General features: G+C 41.0%; 1 long non-coding RNA gene across 1 annotated transcript in view; it reads right to left on the reverse strand.

Moving 5' to 3' along the window:
* LOC139078598 (uncharacterized) overlaps positions 1-20,865 on the reverse strand; it is a 58,315-nt gene that overhangs the window by 10,957 nt on the left and 26,493 nt on the right. The gene's annotated exons all lie outside the window — the stretch shown is intronic.

The raw sequence follows: 20,865 nt of genomic DNA on the forward strand, positions 1-20,865 counted from the left end.
CAACACAAAAAGACCTTCTCCAAGGCATATATTAAAACTGGAAAAAGTCAATGACAAAGAAAAAATATTAAGGGCAGCAAGGCAGAAGAAAATAACCTACAAAAGAACCCCTATCAGGCTGTCAGCAGATTTCTCAGCAGAAACATTACAGGCTAGAAGAGAATGGAATGATATATTCCAAATACTGAAAGACAAAAACTTTCAGCCAAGAATACTCTGTCCAGTGAAACTACCCTTCAGATGCAATAAGGAAATAAAAGCTTTCCCAGATAAACAAAAGCTGAGGGAGTTCATTGCCACTAGACCTCCCCTACAAGAAATGTTGAAAGGATCCCTCCCATCTGAAATTAAAAGGCAAAGATTTACAAAACCTTGAGCAAGGAGATAAATAGACAGAATCAGAAAATTGCAGCTCTATATTAGAATAGGCTAATAAACACTTAATTATAACATGAAAGATAAATGGAAGGAAAGTATCAAAAATAACTAAACAGTTCAATTTAGCCACAAACTCACAACACAAAAAAGAACAATTTGTGACAACAATAACTCAGAAGGGGAAGAGGATAGGGACGGAACCTGCTTAGACTAATGGAGATAAGGGGCTATCAGAAAATGGACTATCTCATCTACAAGATGTTTTATACAAACCTCATGGTAACCATTAAACAAAAAATCAAAGCAGAGCCACAAGACATAAATAAAGAGAAAACCATCACAGGAAACCACCAAAATGAAATGGCAGTCAGAAATACAATGGAAAAGAAACAATGGAAATATAGAACAACTGGAAAACAAGGGATAAAATGGCAATATTCTTCCCTCATATATCAGTACAGACTCTAAATGTAAATGGATTCAATTCTCCAATCAAAGGACACAGAGTGGCTAGATGGATTAAAAAACAAGACCAAACTGCTGCCTCCAGGAAACACATCGCAGCTCTAAAGAAAAACATAGGCTCAGAGTGAAGGGATGGAAGATGATACCCCAAGCAAATGACAAGCAAAAGAAAGCATGTGTTGCAAAACTTATATAAGACAAAGCAGACTTTAAGATAAAAAAGACAATGAGAGACAAAGAGGGGCAAGTGTATAATGATAAAAGGGACATTCCAGCAAGAGGACATAACACTTATGAATATATATGCACCTACTACAGGAGCACCAAAGTATATAAGACAACTATTAACAGACCTAAAGGGAGAAATTGACACCAAGACAATAATAGTAGGGGACCTGAACACCCCACTTACATCAATGGACAGGTCATCTAGACAGAAAATCAACAAGGAAACAGTGGCCTTAAATGAAATACTAGACCAGAGGGACTTAATAGATATATAGAGAACATTTCATCCAAAAAAAAGCAGAATATACATTTTTCTCAAGTGCATATGGAACATTCTCAAAGATAGACCATGTGTTGGGAAACAAGGCAAGCCTCAATAAATTTAAGAAGATTGAAATCATATCAAGCATCTTTCCTGACCACAAGCCTATGAAATTAGAAATCAACTACAAGAAAAAGGCTGGGAAAGTCACAAATACATGGAGACTAAACAATGTGCTCTTGAACAACCATTGGATCAATTAATAAATCAAAGGAGAAATCAAAAAATACCTGGAGACAAATGAAAATGAAAAAACAACATAACAACTCTTATGGGTTGCAGCAAAAGTGCTACTAACAGGGAAATTTAGAGCAATACAGACCTACCTCAACAAACAAGAAAAATCTCAAATAAGTAATCTTAAACTACACCTAGCAGAACTAGAAAAAGAACAAACAAAGCCCAACGTCAGCAGAAGGAGAAAAATAATAAAAATTAGAGCAGAAATAAATGAAATAGAGACTAAAAACACAATAAAAAGGATCAATGAAACTAAGAGCTGGTTCTTTGAGAAGATAAACAAAATTGACAAACCCTTAGCCAGACTTACTAAGAGAAAAAGAGACAAGGTTCAAATAAATAAAAGTAAAAATGAAAGAAGAGAAATTACAATGGATACCACAGAAATACAAAGGACTACAAGAGAATACCATGAAAAACTATATACCAACAATTGGACAGCCTAGAAGAAACGGATATATTCTTAGATTTGTACAAATTCACAAACCAGAATCAAGAAGAAAGAGAGAATCAGAATAGACAAACACAAGTTAAAAGATTAAAACAGCAATCATAAACCTCCCAAAAAACAAAAGTCCAGGACCAGATGGCTTCTCTGGATAATTGTACCAAATATTCAAAGAAGATTTAATACCTATCCTTTTCAAACTGTTCCAAAAAATTCAAGAAGATGGAACACATCCTAACTTGAATAAGTTGAATATGATGCCAACATCACTCTGATACCAAACCCAGACAAGGACAACACAAAGAAAGAAAATTACAGTCAATATAACTGATGAACATAGATGCAAAAATCCTCCACAAAATATTAGCAAACTGAATACAGCAATACATTACAAGGATCATACACCATGATCAAGTGGGATTTACACCAGGAACACAGGGATGGTTCAACACCCGCAAATCAATCAATGTGATACACCACATTAACAAAATGAAGAATAAAAACCACATGATCATCTCAATAGATGCAGAGAAAGCATTTGACAAGATCCAACATCATTTATGACAAAACTCTCAATAAAATGGGTATAGAAGGAAACTACCTCAGCAAAATGTGACAAATATATATATATATATATTTTATATATAAAAAAATATGACAAACCCACAGCTAACATCATACTTAACAGTGAAAAACTGAAAGCCATCCATCTGAGAACAGGAACAAGACAAATGTGCCCACTCTCACCCGACTCCTATTCAACATAGTTCTGGAGGGTTTGGCCAGAGCAATCAAGGAAGAAAAAGAAATAAAAGGTATCCAAATTGGAAATGAAGAAGTAAAACTCTCACTGTTTGCAGACGACATGATTCTATATATAGAAAACTATTAGAAATAATCGACAACTATGGCAAAGGTGCAGGGTACAAAATCAACTTACAAAAATTGGTTGCATTTCTATACACTGTTAACAAACTAGCAGAAAGAGAAGTCAAGAATACAATCCCATTTACAATCACAACAAAAAGAATAAAATACCTAGGAATAAACTTACCCAAGGAGGTGAAAGACCTACACACTGAAAACTATAAGACATTATGGAAAAATATTGAAGAAGATATAAAGAAATGGAAAGATATTCTATCCTCGTGGATTGGAAGAATAAACATAGTTAAAATGTCCATACTACCTAAAGCAATCTAGAGATTCAATGCAATCCTAAGCAGAACCTCAAGGACATTCTTCACAGAAACGGAACAAAGAATCCTAAAATTTATATGGAACAACAAAAGACCCCAATTAGCCAAAGCAATCCTGAGAAAAAAGAACAAAGCTAGAGGCATCACAATCCCTGATTTCAAAATATACTACAAAGTTATAGTAATCAAAGCAGTATAGTACTGGTACAAAAATAGACACACAGGTCAATGGAACAGAATTGAAAGCCCAGAAATAAAACCACACATCTATGGACAGCTAATCTTTGACAAATGAGTCAAGAACAAACAATGGAGAAGGGAAAGTCTCTTCAATAAAGAGTGTTGGGAAAACTGGACAGCCACCTGCAAAAGAATGAAAGTAAACCATTATCTTACACCATACACAAAAATTAACTCAAAATGGATTAAAGACTTCAATGTAAGACCTGAAACCATAAAACTCCTAGAAGAAAATATAGAAAAAGTACGCTCTTTGACGTCAGTCTTATCAGTATCTTTTCGAATACCATGTCTACTCAGATAAGGGAAACAAAAGAAAAAATAAACAAATGGGACCACATCAGACTAAAGCTTCTGCAAGGCAAAGGAAACCAGGATCAAAACAAAAAGACAACCCATCAAGTGGGAGAAAACATTTGCAGATCATGTATCTGACAAGGGGTTAATTTCCAAAATATATCAAGAACTCATACATCTCAACCAAAAAAAAAAACAAACAATCCAATCAAAAAATGGGCAGAGGGGAGCTGTTCCAGTAGCATAGTGGTTAGGTTTGTGCACTCTGCTTTGGCAGCCTGGGGTTTTCAGGTTCGGACACCAGGTGTATACCCATGCACTGCTCATCAGGCCATGCTGAGGCAGCATCGCATATAAAAAACAGAGGAAGATTGGCACAAATGTTAGCTCTGTGCTAACATCTGACAGTCTTCCTTGGGAAGAAAGAGGAGTATTGGCTCAGGGCCAATCTTCCTCATCCCCACCCCCACCCCCCAAAAATGAGCAGAGGATATGAACAGACATTTTTCCAAAGACGATATACAGATGGCCAATAGGCATATGAAAAGATGTTCAATATCACTAATTATTAGGGAAATTCAAATCAAAACTACAATGAGATATCACCTTACACCTGTCAGAATGGCTATAATAACCAAGACAAAAAATAACAAATATTGGAGAGGATGTGGAAAAAAGGAGACCCTCATACGCTGCAGGTAGGAATGCAAACTGGTGCAGCCACTGTGGAAAACAGTATGGAGATTTCTCAAAAAATTAAAAATAGAGGGGGCTGGCCCCGTGGCCGAGCGGTTAAGTTCGCACACTCCGCTGCAGGCAGCCCAGTGTTTCGTTGGTTCGAATCCTGGGCGCGGACATGACACTGCTCATCAAACCACGCTGAGGCAGCGTCCCACATGCCACAACTAGAAGGACCCACAACAAAGAATATACAACTATGTACCGGGGGGCTTTGGGGAGAAAAAGCAAAAAATAAAAAATCTTAAAAAAAAAAAATTAAAAATAGAAATACCATACAATCCAGCTATACCACTACTAGGTATTTATCCAAACAACTTGAAATCAACAATCCAAAGAGATTTACACACCCCTATGTTCATTGCAGCATTATTCACAATAGCCAAGACGTAGAAGCAATCTAAGTGCCCATCGACTGATGATTGGATAAGAAGATGTGGTATATATACATATATATATATGTATATATATATATGTATATATACAATGGAATACTATTCAGCCATAAAAAAGACAAAATTGTGCCATTTGCAACAACATGGATGGACGTTGAGAGTGTGATGTTAAGCAAAATAAACCAGACGGACAAAGACAAACACCATATGATTTCACTCATATGTGGAAGATAAACAAACACATGGATAAAGAGAACAGATTAGTGGTTACCAGAGCGGAAGGGGGTGGGGGTGGGTGAAAGAGGTTAAGGGGCACATACGTAAGGTGATGGATGAAAACTAGACTATTGATAGTGAGCACAATACAGTCCACACAGAAACTGATATACCATAATGTACACCTGAAATTACACAATGTTATAAACCAATATGACCTCAGTAAAACAATTGCAAATTAATTAATTAAATTAAAAGGGAGAAAACAAGTAGACAAAATTAGAAAATAACCACAGAAACAGAAGAAACTTAAAAAACTATGAAAGCGTCTATTGAGCTCTATGTAAATCAACTTTCTAGAATGACTCGGGTGATGGGTTTTTTCTTTGTCCTCCAGATCCTCTCTGCCCTTCTCCTCCCAGCTGTGGGCCCAGAAGGTTGACATTTAGGGACCACATGAACCGCTCTGACTTCCAGTCAGTTTTAGGTTCAGCCAGTGGGAAGGCGTGAGAGGAGGGACCTTATCCCCCCAGCTCCTTCCTCCACCAAAGGGCACAGCTCCTGTCAGGAAGTCCTCTCCTACAGCTATTCTCGTGGGTGCCCAGAGCAGCTGCCTCTCCTTTCCCTGGTGGATTACATTCTCCTGCATTGGTTCCCTTAACCTTGCCAACGATATTATAAATCAATCATCCTTTAATTATACTCTCTTTAATTGACCCTTTTGAGGTTCCCTGTTGGAACCTTGGCTAGATGATATGGAAGACTTGCAAGTAAAACAGAAATGACTAAGGATAACCAGAGAAAATGTACATTGGCCACAACCATAGCAGAAATTGAGAAAATTATCAAAGAATTATCCCTCCTCCTCATCCATTTGCCCCAAAAGTATTTAGGCTATGTGGGGGCCAGAATGGGAGACAGGGAGGAGGGGGTGAGCGTATCTTAGTATAACTGACATGGAAGATATTATGTATTATTGACAACCTGGATGGGAAGGAAGAGGGAGTGAGCAAACCAAATATATGACAAGATGGGGAATCTGTTCCTCTTCTCTTATCTTCCACGTTATAACTCTATTTGGGTTCCTCTTGTGTTAGAGAAGAATAATTGTGTTAAAACAGCAATGGAGTAAATTCCAGAACTCAAGTTCACATTGCTTTGATCACTGACCTTAGAGCCCAGAGCACCATTTCCCCCTTAGCAGCCTGGCTTGTTGATCTCATTTAGAGTAGAGGCCAACAGGAAGCATTTTTCACAGGTGTTCTGTAGAGCATTAGTTCCACGAAATTGTTGGTGAAAAGATGTCCCACGGTAGTGGTAGAGGTGCCCAGATCCCCTCTTTTGGGCTGATGTGTCCATTCGCCCAGGCTGCGAAGCTCATAGCTGAACCTTTCTCCGGGAAATGCCCTCAGCTAAAGGGAGTTGCTTCAGTGTGGGAGCCAGAAGCCACTGATGGCTGATGCAGGAACATAAAGGCCCGACCTCCTTGCCCAAGTTCAGGACACTCTGTAGGGCCCATCCCAGCTCCAGAGCCCCCAGTGGCACCGCTGAGGATTCAGCTGCAGCTGTGTGGCAGCTCAGCTTCTCCCTCAGCCCAGTCCTGCCTTCCTCACTTCCATATGGGTATGACTCCCGAGAACAGGCGCCGACTACTTATTCCACAGCCAATGCTCCATCTCAGCATCTGCTTTCAAGGAACCCAATCTAAGACAACGAACAAACACGTCTAGGAAGCCAGTCGTACTCGCTACCACCAATCATCTGCAGTGCTGCACAGCACTGCAACATCTCTGAGATTTCCACTATGAAGAATTTAAATTTGTTTGACCTAGCAATTACCACATTTGTTTGCCCACAGAACCTTTTTCCAATGCACGTGAACATGCCATGGAACGTACTTTGGAAGTATTGACTCAAAGGTCAGAGCAGTCCATAAGCTATAAGTCAATCTGCATGTAAGACACGGTTTTTATTTTTAGTTTTGGCAAAGGCAAACTGAAAAACCAAGAGACCGTTCCCTGTCTGTGATCACCAAGAGCCCCTGCAGAGGGGCAGGACAGCCTCAGGAATGGGGAAGAGGCTGGGAGCCTGTGAAATCCAACTCTGTAGGCCCTGTCTGTGTGGCCTTGGCCTGGTGAGTCCCTTATATGTACGTTAGAGGTAAGAGGAAGAGATATGCAAAAGAATAGCAGTAATGCATGTAACCAATAGAGAGATATTTGCAAAGGCTTAGAGATATTAAGTAAAGTAATCAATATATATCATAATTTAGAACCTTCACAGTAATTCTTCCTTATCACCTCTGTCATTTTGCTCTTATCTCTATCCTGTCGCTTTCCTAAGTAATTAAACTATGTGTAACGAAAAAGACATAGGAAGTTGACAAGATCACAAAAAAACAGGAGCCAGATTCTCTGGAAATTTCACTGTCGCCATGATCATCATGCACATCTATAAAGGCTATGAGCCATTGACTCATTTGGACCCAGCAAGGAGAGGCTAGAGCCTTGGTCTTCAATCTGTGTATCCATGGTTACACTGTTAAAAACTGAGTGAAAATAGGGGCTGGCCCCGTGGCTGAGTGGTTAAGTTCCAGTGCTCCGCTGCAGGCGGCCCAGTGTTTTGTTGGTTCGAATCCTGGGTGGGGACATGGCACTGCTCATCAAACCATGCTGAGGCAGCGTCCCACATGCCACAACTAGAAGGACCCACAACGAAGAATATACAACTATGTACCAGGGGGCTTTGGGGAGAAAAAGGAAAAAATAAAATCTTTAAAAAAAAAAAATGAGTGAAAATACATTGAAGATTTTGGGGTCAGATTTGTTGCAAATTGATCCTTTCATCACTTGGATGGAATGAATGAATGAATGAATGATACGGGACATCAGTAAAAAGCCTGGCGAGAACAGACAGCCAGGTGCCCTGGTGATGGTTTCTAAATGAGGCAACGAGCCATCTGTACGTAGCTGGTTATTTCACATTAGTTTTGGCGCAGGACAGGAACTAAGCAGTTCTAATTTTCCTTCTGCTTCATTTTCATTGCTTTTTTCTTTTCACATCATTTCTGGCAAAGTCCAGTATTTCCAGTATGCCCAGACTGGATTGGGGAGTTACAAACAGAAATACAGACCTCACAGAGGCACCTCTATGCAGAGTTAGCATTTGATTCTCCCTTCTCTTACATCCTGTTTTTTTCCTAATCAAGCTTTTGGGTGATTTCAGCCCTCACTAGAATCTTCACCAAAAGGAGGAACAGTCATGTTTGGTCTCTTGGTTTTTCAATTTGCCTTTGCCAAAACTAAAAATAAAAACCATGTCTTACATGCAGATTGACTTATAGCTTATGGACTGCTCTGACCTTTGAGTCAATATTTCCAAAGTTTGGAGCGGCCAGTGTCGCAGCCATGTGCAATTCTGGGAAGGAGCTGAAATGCCCTGCTCGTCTCTCAGTGGGCCTTGTTCACTTCACCCAACACGGAGGGCTGCACCGGGCACCTTCGAACCTGTCCAGCGCTGCCCAGGGAGAGGTGTGCAATCTCTTCCTTGTCTAGGTGACAGATCTTAAAGATCTCATGACACCAGGACCAAGGTCATGTGGACAACCCAGCTCCAAGGGATGGAGCTCAAAACTCACTTTCTCCTCTGAGGTGGTCTTTCCTCATAAAACCAAATGAAGCCTCATAAAATAATTTCCTTCCATGACTCAAAAGTGGCATCCGTAACATACACATAAATCTGGCAAGCTCCTCTTCTCTAATCACGTCATATGATATAAAAGGCAATATATTTTTTAAACCACCTCCTGTCTCTCCAATATAGTGACAGTCTGAGTCCCTTCACCCACCGGTATATGCATCATAAAATACTTAAGAAGAAGAAACAAGAGGAAGCTTCCTCCCATGTGGGGTGTTTCCCTCTGAAAAGCTTGTTTCCTTCCACATCTAGAACGGCACTCCTCCACAGGCCGCCTCCTGGGAACAACCTTGCGATGGGGACACAGACAGTCTAGACGTGAAAGCCATTTAACAGTTTCAACTCCACTCGAACCGTTTTCCTGTTTGCCAGACCCTGGTATTGATGCCTTTTCTTCTCGTTTTGCCAGTCTGCAAGTCAGGCACAGAAACGATTCCAGGGATCCCATCATTTTAGATGTATGAAACAAAGGAGTTTTGTTTATTTATTTTCATTTTTTTCTGCTTTCCCAAATTTTATCCTCAATATTTGGATCTGCCCAGGAGGGGCTTCATAATTTCACTAAGCAAAATTCTTTCTTACATTTACATTACATTACATTACATTACATTACATTACATTTTTTTGCATTTTATAAGATGAGTTTCACAAAAAGTGGACTAACAGAACTTATACCTTTTGAGCTCAATGCTACTTAAAAAATTAAATGTAAATAACAGGGAAATGAAATGAATACAGTCTGGAAGGGAAAACACCTGCTGTAGTTGGGACCATCCTGCAACCCCCTCCCTTTCTGCTCCGCAGACGCTGTTTCTGTCTGTGTTCACTGCAAACCATAAGCTCCCAAAGAGGAAGACTTCCCGGCGAAGTGGGGCCTGAATCCCACCTGTGTCACACACCTTCTGGCAACTTGTGCTGTGGGATCTCCTTGCCTCCCTCTAAGCTTTGCTCTGGGCCCAGCCCTTGGTCAGCCCTCCTGCTCTGTGGCTCCTGGAGAGAGAGCTGGGTAGGCCCCCAGGGCGGACACCTCTCTGATTTATCTCATTGTACCCAGCACTCCTGGTCGCAGCTCCCACATAGAGTCTACCCTTCAGAAGATTCCGCGTCGGCGGCCCAGGGTTCACCACTTCACATCCCAGGCAGGGACATACACACCACTCGTCAAGCCATGCTGTGACAGCGTCCCACATAGAAGAACTAGAAGGACTTACAACTAGGATATACAACTATGTGCTGGGGCTTTGGGGAGGAAAAAAAAAGATTCTGCAATGCCGATGGGATTAGTATCTCCCTAAATTTAAAGGGGGTGAGGAGAGCATTTCCTTTTTGGGGAAAAGGCATAAGTTTTGGAGATAGACCTGATTGGAATCTTGGCTCTAACGCTGATTAACTGTGACCCTGTGAAAATTACAAGCATCCCTGAACCTTTATTTCCTCGACAGTAAAATGGAAATGGTATCAGTCCTTTTAGGGGATTGCATGAAATGAAGTATGTCTCCTCTATATTTCTGGGAGTCACTGTCTGGTACATATCAGGTTCAATAACAAATATTAATGTCCTACCCCATTTCTGGAACTTCCACCTTTTTTCCTATCAGCTACTTGATGAGCTAACTTCTAATCTGGACACTTTGCACTTTTTTTCACAATATAATCTCTGAACAAAACATATTTCCAATCTAACTTTAGAATGTATTTAAGGCTTGGCATCATTAACCTCAATGCCCCCTCCCAGATATTGGCTGTACCAAAAGGTACCATCATTTTTCTGGCCAAAGAGAACATCTTGGGTGTCCGTTCAATCCACTGGGCATTTATAGAGCGTGCAATCATGCCAGGCGTTGTGCTGGGTGCTGGGGGATACAGAAACGCATTGAACACATTTTTTTTCCTGCTTTTTCTCCCCAAATTCCCCCCAGTACATAGTTGTATATTTTGGTTGTGAGTCCTTCTAGTTGTGGCATGTGGGATGCCGCCTCAGCGTGGCCTGATGAGTGGTGCCTTGTCTGCACCCAGGATTCGAACCGGCAAAACCCCGGGCCACCGAAGCGGAGCACACAAACCCAACTACTCGGCCATGGGGCCGGCCCCACACTGAACACATTTTAATGCGAGAAGCCTATATCCTGCTATAACGTCAAGCCATCCCCTCTCCTTCCCTCACTAAGTGAATCACATCCGTTGTCCTCGGTATATCCTTTGAAGAAATGTAAAATTTTCAGAAAATTTGCAGCCATAAAGGAAGGGAGTATCCTCTACTGACCTGTTGTTTGGTGAGCGATAGAAAAAGGCGGGGAGATACTGCAAGGGGTGCTTGCTTTTTGGTCTCATTGACAAACTAAATCTCTTGATGTGTTTAGGAAGATAAAATATATCACGTGCAACAGGACAAAAGGTATTACGTGGAAGTTTCCACTATTTCTCCTCACTTCCCCCTGCAGAACCGAAGAGGAGAGAGCGAATGGAGACAATAAAATGTCATCAGACTGATTTAAGAGAGAAAAGCCAATGAGAGCAGAGAAAGAAGGACGATGCATTACAGTTTGCTCATAGGAGGATCCCGTTTTGTATATTAACTTCAAGGGGAAATGTGTACAAATTTAATATGTCTTTACATGGAATTGTACATTGATGAGCTTTAAGAACTCTAACCTAACACATTCTAAGGTTTGCCAGTTTATGATAAGCTGACAAAAGTATGAGAACCCAGGAAAACATCAACCTTAGGTTAAAAAAGGAATATCACACTTTCTGTGGTGGTGTCATCCATGGTACTGAGCAGAGAAGGAATACACCTTATTTCTCATTTGTCTGAGGTTATTCTGATACAATCTCACCTCTTTCTTATCCTATTGAAGCAAGCAAGAAGGAAGGAAAGTGAGAAAATGAATGCTGCTCGCCCCATGGTGGGCAGTTCCCAGAGGGCATGCCGAGATCAGACATTACCCTTGAATGTGACTTTTCAACACCAACACTTGGCAATCCTGCTTGCTTTGTATTATCAGGAAACACATTAACAGCGTCTGCTCACGATCACACGTCTACCAAATTCCCAAAGGACTTCCGCCTTAGATTTTGGAGTCTAGAAGATTCAGGGGAGCATAAGTAACTCACTAAACTTCTTCCAGGAACTCAGGAAGATCATTCTCTTTTCTTTCTTCTGCCCTTTCACAAAAGTCCTCCAAGATTTCCACTAAAGCTGGGACATTTGAAGAGGGATTTTGACCAAAATGAGATGGCTGATTCAGACGCAGTGACGACCGGCAAAGTCGGCATCCTAAGGAGGCACTGCAGCTGGACGCAGAGGGCATCCTAACCACAAAGGACACCCACATTCGACCTTTGGGTACTTTCTAAATTCTTAACTGCAACTCTTTCTTGAATTTTCCTTGACTTTTACTCAAAAGACTGCATCAAGCCTTGTCCTTCCTTGCTTCTTTTGGGAAAAAAAAAAAAGAAGATCATAGACTATAACAAGACTGTAGACTATAGACTATAACGAGACTGTAGACTATAGACTATAACAAGACTGTAGGCTATAGACTATAACGAGACTGTAGACTATAGACTATAATGAAACTGTAGACTATAGACTATAACAAGACTGTAGAGTATAGACTATAACAAGACTGTAGACTATAGACTATAACGAGACTGTAGACTATAGACTATAACGAGACTGTAGACTATAGACTATAACGAGACTGTAGACTATAGACTATAACGAGACTGTAGACTATAGACTATAACAAGACTGTAGACTATAGACTATAACGAGACTGTAGACTATAGACTATAACGAGACTGTAGAGCTATAGACTATAACAAGACTGTAGACTATAGACTATAACGAGACTGTAGACTATAGACTATAACGAGACTGTAGACTATAGACTATAACAACACTGTAGACTATAGACTATAACAACACTGTAGAGTATAGACTATAACAAGACTGTAGACTATAGACTATAACGAGACTGTAGACTATAGACTATAACGAGACTGTAGACTATAGACTATAACGAGACTGTATACTATAGACTATAACGAGACTGTAGACTATAGACTATAACAACACTGTAGACTATAGACTATAACAACACTGTAGACTATAGACTATAACGAGACTGTAGACTATAGACTATAACGAGACTGTAGACTATAGACTATAACAACACTGTAGACTATAGACTATAAACTGAGACTATAACGAAACTGTAGACTATAGACTATAACGAGACTGTAGACTATAGACTATAACAACACTGTAGACTATAGACTATAACGAGACTGTAGACTATAGACTATAACGAGACTGTAGACTATAGACTATAACGAGACTGTAGACTATAGACTATAACAACACTGTAGACTATAGACTATAACGAGACTGTAGACTATAGACTATAACAAGACTGTAGACTATAGACTATAACGAGACTGTAGACTATAGACTACAACAAGAGGGCTTATTTTTGGCCTGCTCCAGACTCAGGGCAGGCGATCAGTCTGGTGAGTCACTGCGGTGTAGGTCTGGGCTGTGGGAAGTTCACGGCACTGAGGTTACACTGCTGGTCAGTAAAACACACTTTCTTTCTCCCTATTTTTGATATATTTTATGATTGACATATTCCATGGGTCTGCTGTTATTTCAATCCTTCTCGCTTTTTAGGTGTCTTATTTATTCTCCCTTATGCAGACCCTGTCATCTATTTACATTGCTATTGACTGAATGTTTCTGTCCTCCCAAAATTTATATGTTGAAATCTAACCCCCAATGTGATGGTATTAGGAGGTGGGGCCTTTGGGAGGTGATTAGGTCGTGAGGGTGAAGTCCTCATAAATGGGATTAGTGCCTTAGACCCCAGGGAGCTCCCTAGCCCCCTCCACCATATGAGGTTACAGTGGGAAGACAGCCATCTACGAAGCAGGTCCTCACCAGACACTGAATCTCATAGCACTTTGATAGTGGATTTTCCGGCCTCCAGAACAGGAAGAAATAATTTTCTGTTGTTTGTAAACCATCCAGTCTATGGTGTTCTGTTATAGCAGCATGAACAGACTCAGACACACATGTGCACGGTTGTCACATGGCAACACCGATGTGACACAGGCAAAGGCCACAGCTTCTTTAATGTGCTAAAGGACACAACATAGGACAAACTGAGGGCTGTGCAGAGAGGCCATGGCAACAGCTTCCCCATTTGTTCGTAAAGCTCCCTGATTTCAAGTCCCCAAGAAGCTTTACAATGGCCAAAAACATCAAGGGATAAGCGTAAGGAACATCATGGGACAAGGGTAAGAACCATCATGAGATAAGGGTAGGGAATATCATGGGATAAGAGTAAAGGACATCATGGGCTAAGGGTAAGGACCATCATGGAATAAGGGTCAGGACCATCATGGGATAAGGGTAAGGGCCATCAAGGGATAAGGGTAAGGGCCATCATGGGATAAGGGTCAGGGCCATCATGGGATAAGGTTCAGGACCATCATGGGATAAGATTCAGGGCCATCATGGGATAAGGGTAAGGGCCATCATGGGATAAGGGTCAGGATCATCACGGGATAAGGGTAAGGGCCATTATGGGATAAGGGTCAGGACCATCATGGGATAAGGGTCAGGAACATCTAGGGTAAGGGTAAGGACCATCATTGGATAAGGATAAGAACCATAATTGGATAAGGATAAGAACCATCATTGGATAAGGATAAGGACCATCACTGGATAAGGGTGAGGACTCCATGGGGCCATGGAAGAGGCTGGCCTTCCTCACTCTCAAGGGAGGGATCATATCCTCCTGGACCTTATACTGTATTCTCCTAGGATGGCATGTTTACATCTGACAATCAGCAAAAGTGACTTTACTATAAAAGGGGAAGGCTGCTTGAGGAGGACTAATGCTCTCAGTGGCCAGCTCATTAATGAATACTTTTTAACTATGGTGATTCCCTATGTAACCTCATAGCCTTAGAAACTTGGATAGTAAATACCTGAATAATGAGGACCACCCACACAGAAAACTGATTGATTGATTGATGGATGGATTGATAAGCATTAGTAGGCCTGAAATGTCTCAATGCCCTTGACCCCTAGCGACCACTGCCAACATTGAAAGGTACTCCCTTCAGAGAGCTGTGCGTCGAGCACCTCCGTTGGACTGTGTGAACAGCACTTTATCATTATGGTGGCTTATAAGGAACGGAAACAACGTGTTTCTGAGTAAGTCTTCCTCTTGCGCAATTTTGGAAAATTATTTTTGGGAATTCAATGCCAGGTAAACAACTTGTCAAACATGTTTTTCACCATTCAGAACTATTTCATAATTCTCCATTTTTCTAACTTTCACTGTGGGAGGCAGCGAGGAGGAGAGTCTGTGAAAGGAGAAAAATAATCATTTTTCCCGTTTGTTTTCCTGGACTTTCAGGTCTGTCATCCAGTTGAGCAGCCCTCAACTTTCTCTCTCCCCGCCTCCCCATTCTGTGTCCTCTGTTCTGGGGGCCAGAGGTTCCAAGATCTGCCTCCGGCCTCTTCTCCCGAGCAGCCGAAGACCGTCAGCGCTTTCGCCTCAGGTCTTGTTCCGCCTCTGCTGCCATCAACAGGCACCGTCATTCCAGGGCAGTAACAGAAGCCTTGGTAACGCCCTGAAAACCAGCTTTGCCTTTGTCACACCTTCCATGTCCGTCCAACTTTGTCAAGTCTGGTTGACTTCTACATTGCTCATCTCTTCTGTAAGGTTTGCAAAGTCCTTCTCCCTTCTCAGATAGAAAACCACAACTTGTCAAAAAGAAGCAAACCTGAAGCCCTGGAAGGTCAAGTTCAATTTCCATTAGAAACAGACACCTCATGGTGTTTAAGCAGAGGCTAAACCTGAGTGAATCAGGGCTTCCACCCCAGCTTTTCACACTGTGACACTTGAACCCACCAACGCTCCCAGCCCCAGAGCAGCTGTCAGATGCACTGGGATTTCTGCTACTGGCCAGACCCAAATCTACACCAGAGCCTTGTGGCCCCACAGCAGTGGGCGTTTACACAAACTCACACACACATGTGACAAGCACGTGTGCATGTGCACACACACAGAGTGAAGGCTGGGGTCTCCAAATTTTTTAATTTATCCTATTTTAGTCTAAAATTTTTAAAGTTCTCTTTGCATGGCTACTGCATAGACATTGACTGCTAATAAATTAATTCTTTCTCTTCAGTCCAGCAAAGGAATTCTAGTTAAGCTGTACTGAATATTAACATGAGTACACATGCACACACAAATTTAGGTAATATTTAGAGCAAAGCCAAATATTTACATAATAAAAAATTACCCTCTGATGGCAAACAACATATTTTTCCACTGCTGGAAGTGATAGAGGGCATTTTCCTCCCTGACTTTTGCTGATCCACTGTACAAGGATTTCTGTTTTCCTGAACAAAAGCTTTTTTCCTTGTCCTTGCTCTTCAAGATAAGGCAGTTTGCGTACAGCTAAAGACAGAAGCAGCCGCTTGTTTCTTGTGTGTCTGCACAAACACCTTCCCCTGGTCACTAGGATCTTCCTTCTCCGTTTCTCCCTTGGTGGAGTCAACTGCCAGTGGGCACGTGGCCTAGCTTCATGGAGGAAGATGAAGCACGGCAGATAAATTGCAGCATTATCACTGGTGTGCCCAGAGGCCCAGGAAACTAGGCATCTGCACATTGCAAAATAAATATGCTTAGCAGCCCTTTGAGTCAGCAGCAGTGGGAGCAGCCCACGCCATGCTGAGGGCACTTCGCGTGGTGCCGATCTTTAATTTCCAGGGTTAGCCAGCTCTCCGTTATGGCAGTGGTTTATCCCGCTAGGAAGAGCCAAGCCCTCTTCTCCTTTTTCTCCCCCCACTGCTTGATGCTTCGCTTCACTCCCATGCTGTGTTCCCGCCTCCCCAGCAGAGGACCTGAAGCCATCCAGTCTTGCTGCTGCCGCACCCCATCACTTAGCTTACTCCTGCATTTCTTCCTTTCCGTAGTGTTTATGCACCCTTTTTCCCATGGGCATCGCTTTGCAATTGTTCTTACTTTGCTTAGTGGATATCTAGTTTATATGAAAAAAAATGATCACAGACAGAAAAGCGTTTGACATGTGTTATCTCAGTTGTCCACCGACTGTTACCTACATGCCCCCCTGAGATAGGTTAGAATTCTGCCTATTCTATGAATGCGCACTTTCCAGAGTGAGATCAAATGATTTCTCCAGGTTCATATAAAGAGAAAGTGGCAGAGTCAGGTCACAAACCCATCCTTATTCCAAATCCAGTGCCCTTTCTATTACACAATGCTCTACTTCTTTTTTTTAATTAAGGTGAAATTCATGTTAACATAAAATTAACCATTTTAAAGTGTAAAATTCAGTGGCATTTAGTACATGCACAATGTTGAGCAACTACCACATTTGTCAAGTTCTAAAACATTTTCATCACCCCAAACCACTACGGCAACAACTAGTCTGATTTCTGACTCTCTTGTTACCTATGCTGGATATTTCATATAAATAGTATCATACAATATGTGACCTTGATGTATGGTTTATTTAATTTAGCATAATTTTTGGAGGTTCCCCTACATTGCAGAATGTATCAGTACTTTGTTTCTTTATATGATTGAATAATATCCCATTGTATGTAGACACGCAACTTGTTTGCCCATTCTTCCATCAACGGACATTTAGGTTGTTTCTACCTTGTGGCTCTTGTGAATAATGCTGCCATGAACACGCATGTACGTGTACTTGTTCGAGTCCCTGTTTTCAGTACTTTTGGGTATATACTTAGAAGTGGAGTTACTGGATTATATGGTAATTCTATTCTCAACTTTTAGAGGAATCATCAAACTATTTTCCACAGTAGCTGAACCATTTTACATTCTCATCAGCGATGAAAGAGGTCTCCAATTTCTCCACATACTCTCCAAAACTAGTTATTTACCTCTCTTTAATTTTTTCGTTATAGCTTTTCTAGTGGGTGTGAAGTGGTATCTCATATGGTTTTGATGTGCGTTTCCCTAACGACTAGTGGTGTTGAGTATCTTTGTCTGTGACGGTTGGTCATTTATACATCTTCTTTGAAGAACTGTCTATTCAGATCCTTTGCCCCTTTTGTAACTGGATTATTTGCATTTTGCTTGTTGAAATGTAGGAGATCTTTATATTCTGAATACTAGACCCTTATCAAATATATGATTTAAAAATATTTCCTCCCATTCTCTAGGTCGCCCTTTCACTTTCTTGATAATGTCCTTTGATGTGCAAAAGTTTTTAATTTTGAAGAAGTCCAGTTATCCATTTTTTCTTTTTTTGCTCATGCTTTTGGTGTCATTTTACTTCTTTTGTACCCAAAGTACCTAGATTAGCACTATACACCTGGTAGGAAGCCAATAAATGTTTGTCGAATGGTTTCCCGTACCCATGTGGCTGAAGAGAATGATCTCTAACTTCTCGTTCAGCTCAAATATGCTAGGACTCTAAGGCTGTTTGCAATCATATTCCGGACCATTTCATAATTTCCCCCAAACCAATAGATTGTTTCTCACTAGACTCTTAGAAAAATCATAAAGATACAAATTAGTTTTGGCATACATCTTTTTTTGCATATTTACATGGCATGTATGTATTTTACATGTTTTACGTGGTACAGGTGTTCCTTTCTAAGAAAGAAATGGCACGTTGCTAGTCTTCTGCTCGAGAGTGTTCAGCGTCTTTTCTGTTGTTCTTGGCTACTCAACAGCTCTGACCTCCTTTTGAAAATACAGACCTTTCAGTACATTTTTCTCAGGCATAAATCATGAGTGGGAGGGAGGAACCTGAACATTTAATTGTGTTATAATTGCTCTTGAACTGCTACACCAACTCGACTTCTTATTCCCAAGGAAATGATACCATTTCAATCTTTCTATGGTGATTTATGGCTACACTTTGCAGGAAACTCATTTATGTGGCTAATAAATCCAAGACGAATTTCCCAGGTACATGACAGAGAGGGCTGTCAACCTTTGCTTTGTCCTTTGTGATTGCCCATCCTCGAGCAGATGGCATGGACAACTCTTACTGCCAAGAGCAAGCCCTACCCTCCATTGCACCATCACCTCCTACCTCCTCCAGCTCCTAATCAAAGCTTCACAAGAGTTTCCAGCACAATGCTTATGCAGATCGTGGCTAAACGTGGTTTAGATCCAGCGCCTTCTGATCTATTCTCCAGTTTGGAATGCCCACATTCAAAGCTGCCCCTTCTTTAAAAAGTGATTTCTCAATTATTTGTGCAAACTAATTCAAATAATATATTGATATATCTTCTAGGGGAGAGAAATACACTTTGCATAACTACCATCCCCTCTGAAATAACGAGAAAAAAATACTCCTCAGGTAGAAAAACTCCTCTGGGGAAAATATGAGAAATAGTGGTGCTGTAAAGCATTGCATTTGAGAGATGCAAAGCCAGATCTAACGAAATATTTCGCAAAATCATAATTATTAGTTCCTTAGGAAATAGAGGCTCTCTTATAAATACTGGATTTATTATTATTTATTAGACCTGGACCAATCACATTTTAATGACGGTAGAGGGATATCTAATCTCAAAAAAGAAAACATACAAAACCTTAAAACATACAAGCAAAAAAACCCCTTTGTATGTAAGTTTCCTCCTCTATAAAAAGGGGTTAATGATAGTATCTAGCATGGGGTTGTTGAGGGCATTAAATAAGTGACTGTGTACAACACGTTTAAAACAGCGACAAGCACATAAATTTTGGCTATTTTTTAATGCCTTATCTTAGTAATATAATGGATAGAGTAGAAAAGTGGAGACAGGAGATGGCTCTTTTGAACTGTGGCTCTTCTTTCTTCCTCCTCTCTGTTCTTTCTTCTGGACACAACTTCTTTTTCATTCCCTCCCTTCACTTGTGTGTGCATGTGTGTGCGTGTGTGCATGTGCACCAGCTCCTGTGCATATGCATGCCCTGGTGATGGAGTGAGTACTGTGATTCTGACGGCCGTGTATGATCAGAGGGGCCGGTGACTAGAAATACTAGAATTCACAGCCAGTTCAATCAGCAACAACCAGGAAGTCACACTCCTTAAAATCCATCGTAATACTCCACCCTTGTCTCTATCCTAGAACCTCCCACGTGGTTCTGACCTGCTCACTGTGTCTCTCCACACCCATCCTTACCCCACCCCCACCAGACTGAGATGAAGACCCTGTTTTATACCTTCTGGTATCTCAGACCCAAGCAACCACACCAATGTTGGCTGGTTGATCAAATGCAACAAGCAAATGAGAAGAACTGTCCTGAAATAGGCTACTGTGACTGAAGCAAAAAACCACCGCCAGTCACACTCCCTGGAGGAATCCCTTAATGCCTGGAAAGCACAGCTTCCCCAGCTTTGCACAGAATCAGACTCCCAACTTACCAAACCAGACATGGTATAGCACCGGAATATTAGAGAAATTATATATTTTTATGAAATAAAAGGGTTATAATGGGCCTTAGAAGTCCCAGTTCCTTTTATAAAAGGAGAATATAAGGCCCAGAGAGATTAAGGGCTTTGCTTAAAGTCACACAGCAAGTTACCCTGAGAGCTGGAAACAGAACCTGTAGTATCACCATTCATCTGACTGAACATCTTCTGTCCCATTAGAGGCTTTAATAAGCTTCTTCTATTTTTAGAACTGGCCTTCCCAAGGCACAATCCTTGTGTTTTTCCTCATCTGCAAAAATCCTCAAACAACCAACTTGGCAAATTACTATGGCATTTACACCATGCAGTCAACAAAGGAAAACTGAACAGTAACTTACAAGTGGGAGAGCATGCTGGCTGACCAATTATCCTTTTTTTTAAGCAGAAATAATGAAAACTGCTTCCATTTTGATGAAGGAATTGGAGCTGTAAAAATCCAGGCATCCTTGTGGATTTAATGAAGTCAAGAAGAGCATTGACAACAACAGTAACAAAAATATGAGACTTCAATAGGTGTCC

The sequence above is a fragment of the Equus przewalskii genome, chromosome 22, assembly GCF_037783145.1.
Source record: "Equus przewalskii isolate Varuska chromosome 22, EquPr2, whole genome shotgun sequence".
In the NCBI taxonomy this organism is placed as follows: Eukaryota; Metazoa; Chordata; class Mammalia; order Perissodactyla; family Equidae; genus Equus; species Equus przewalskii.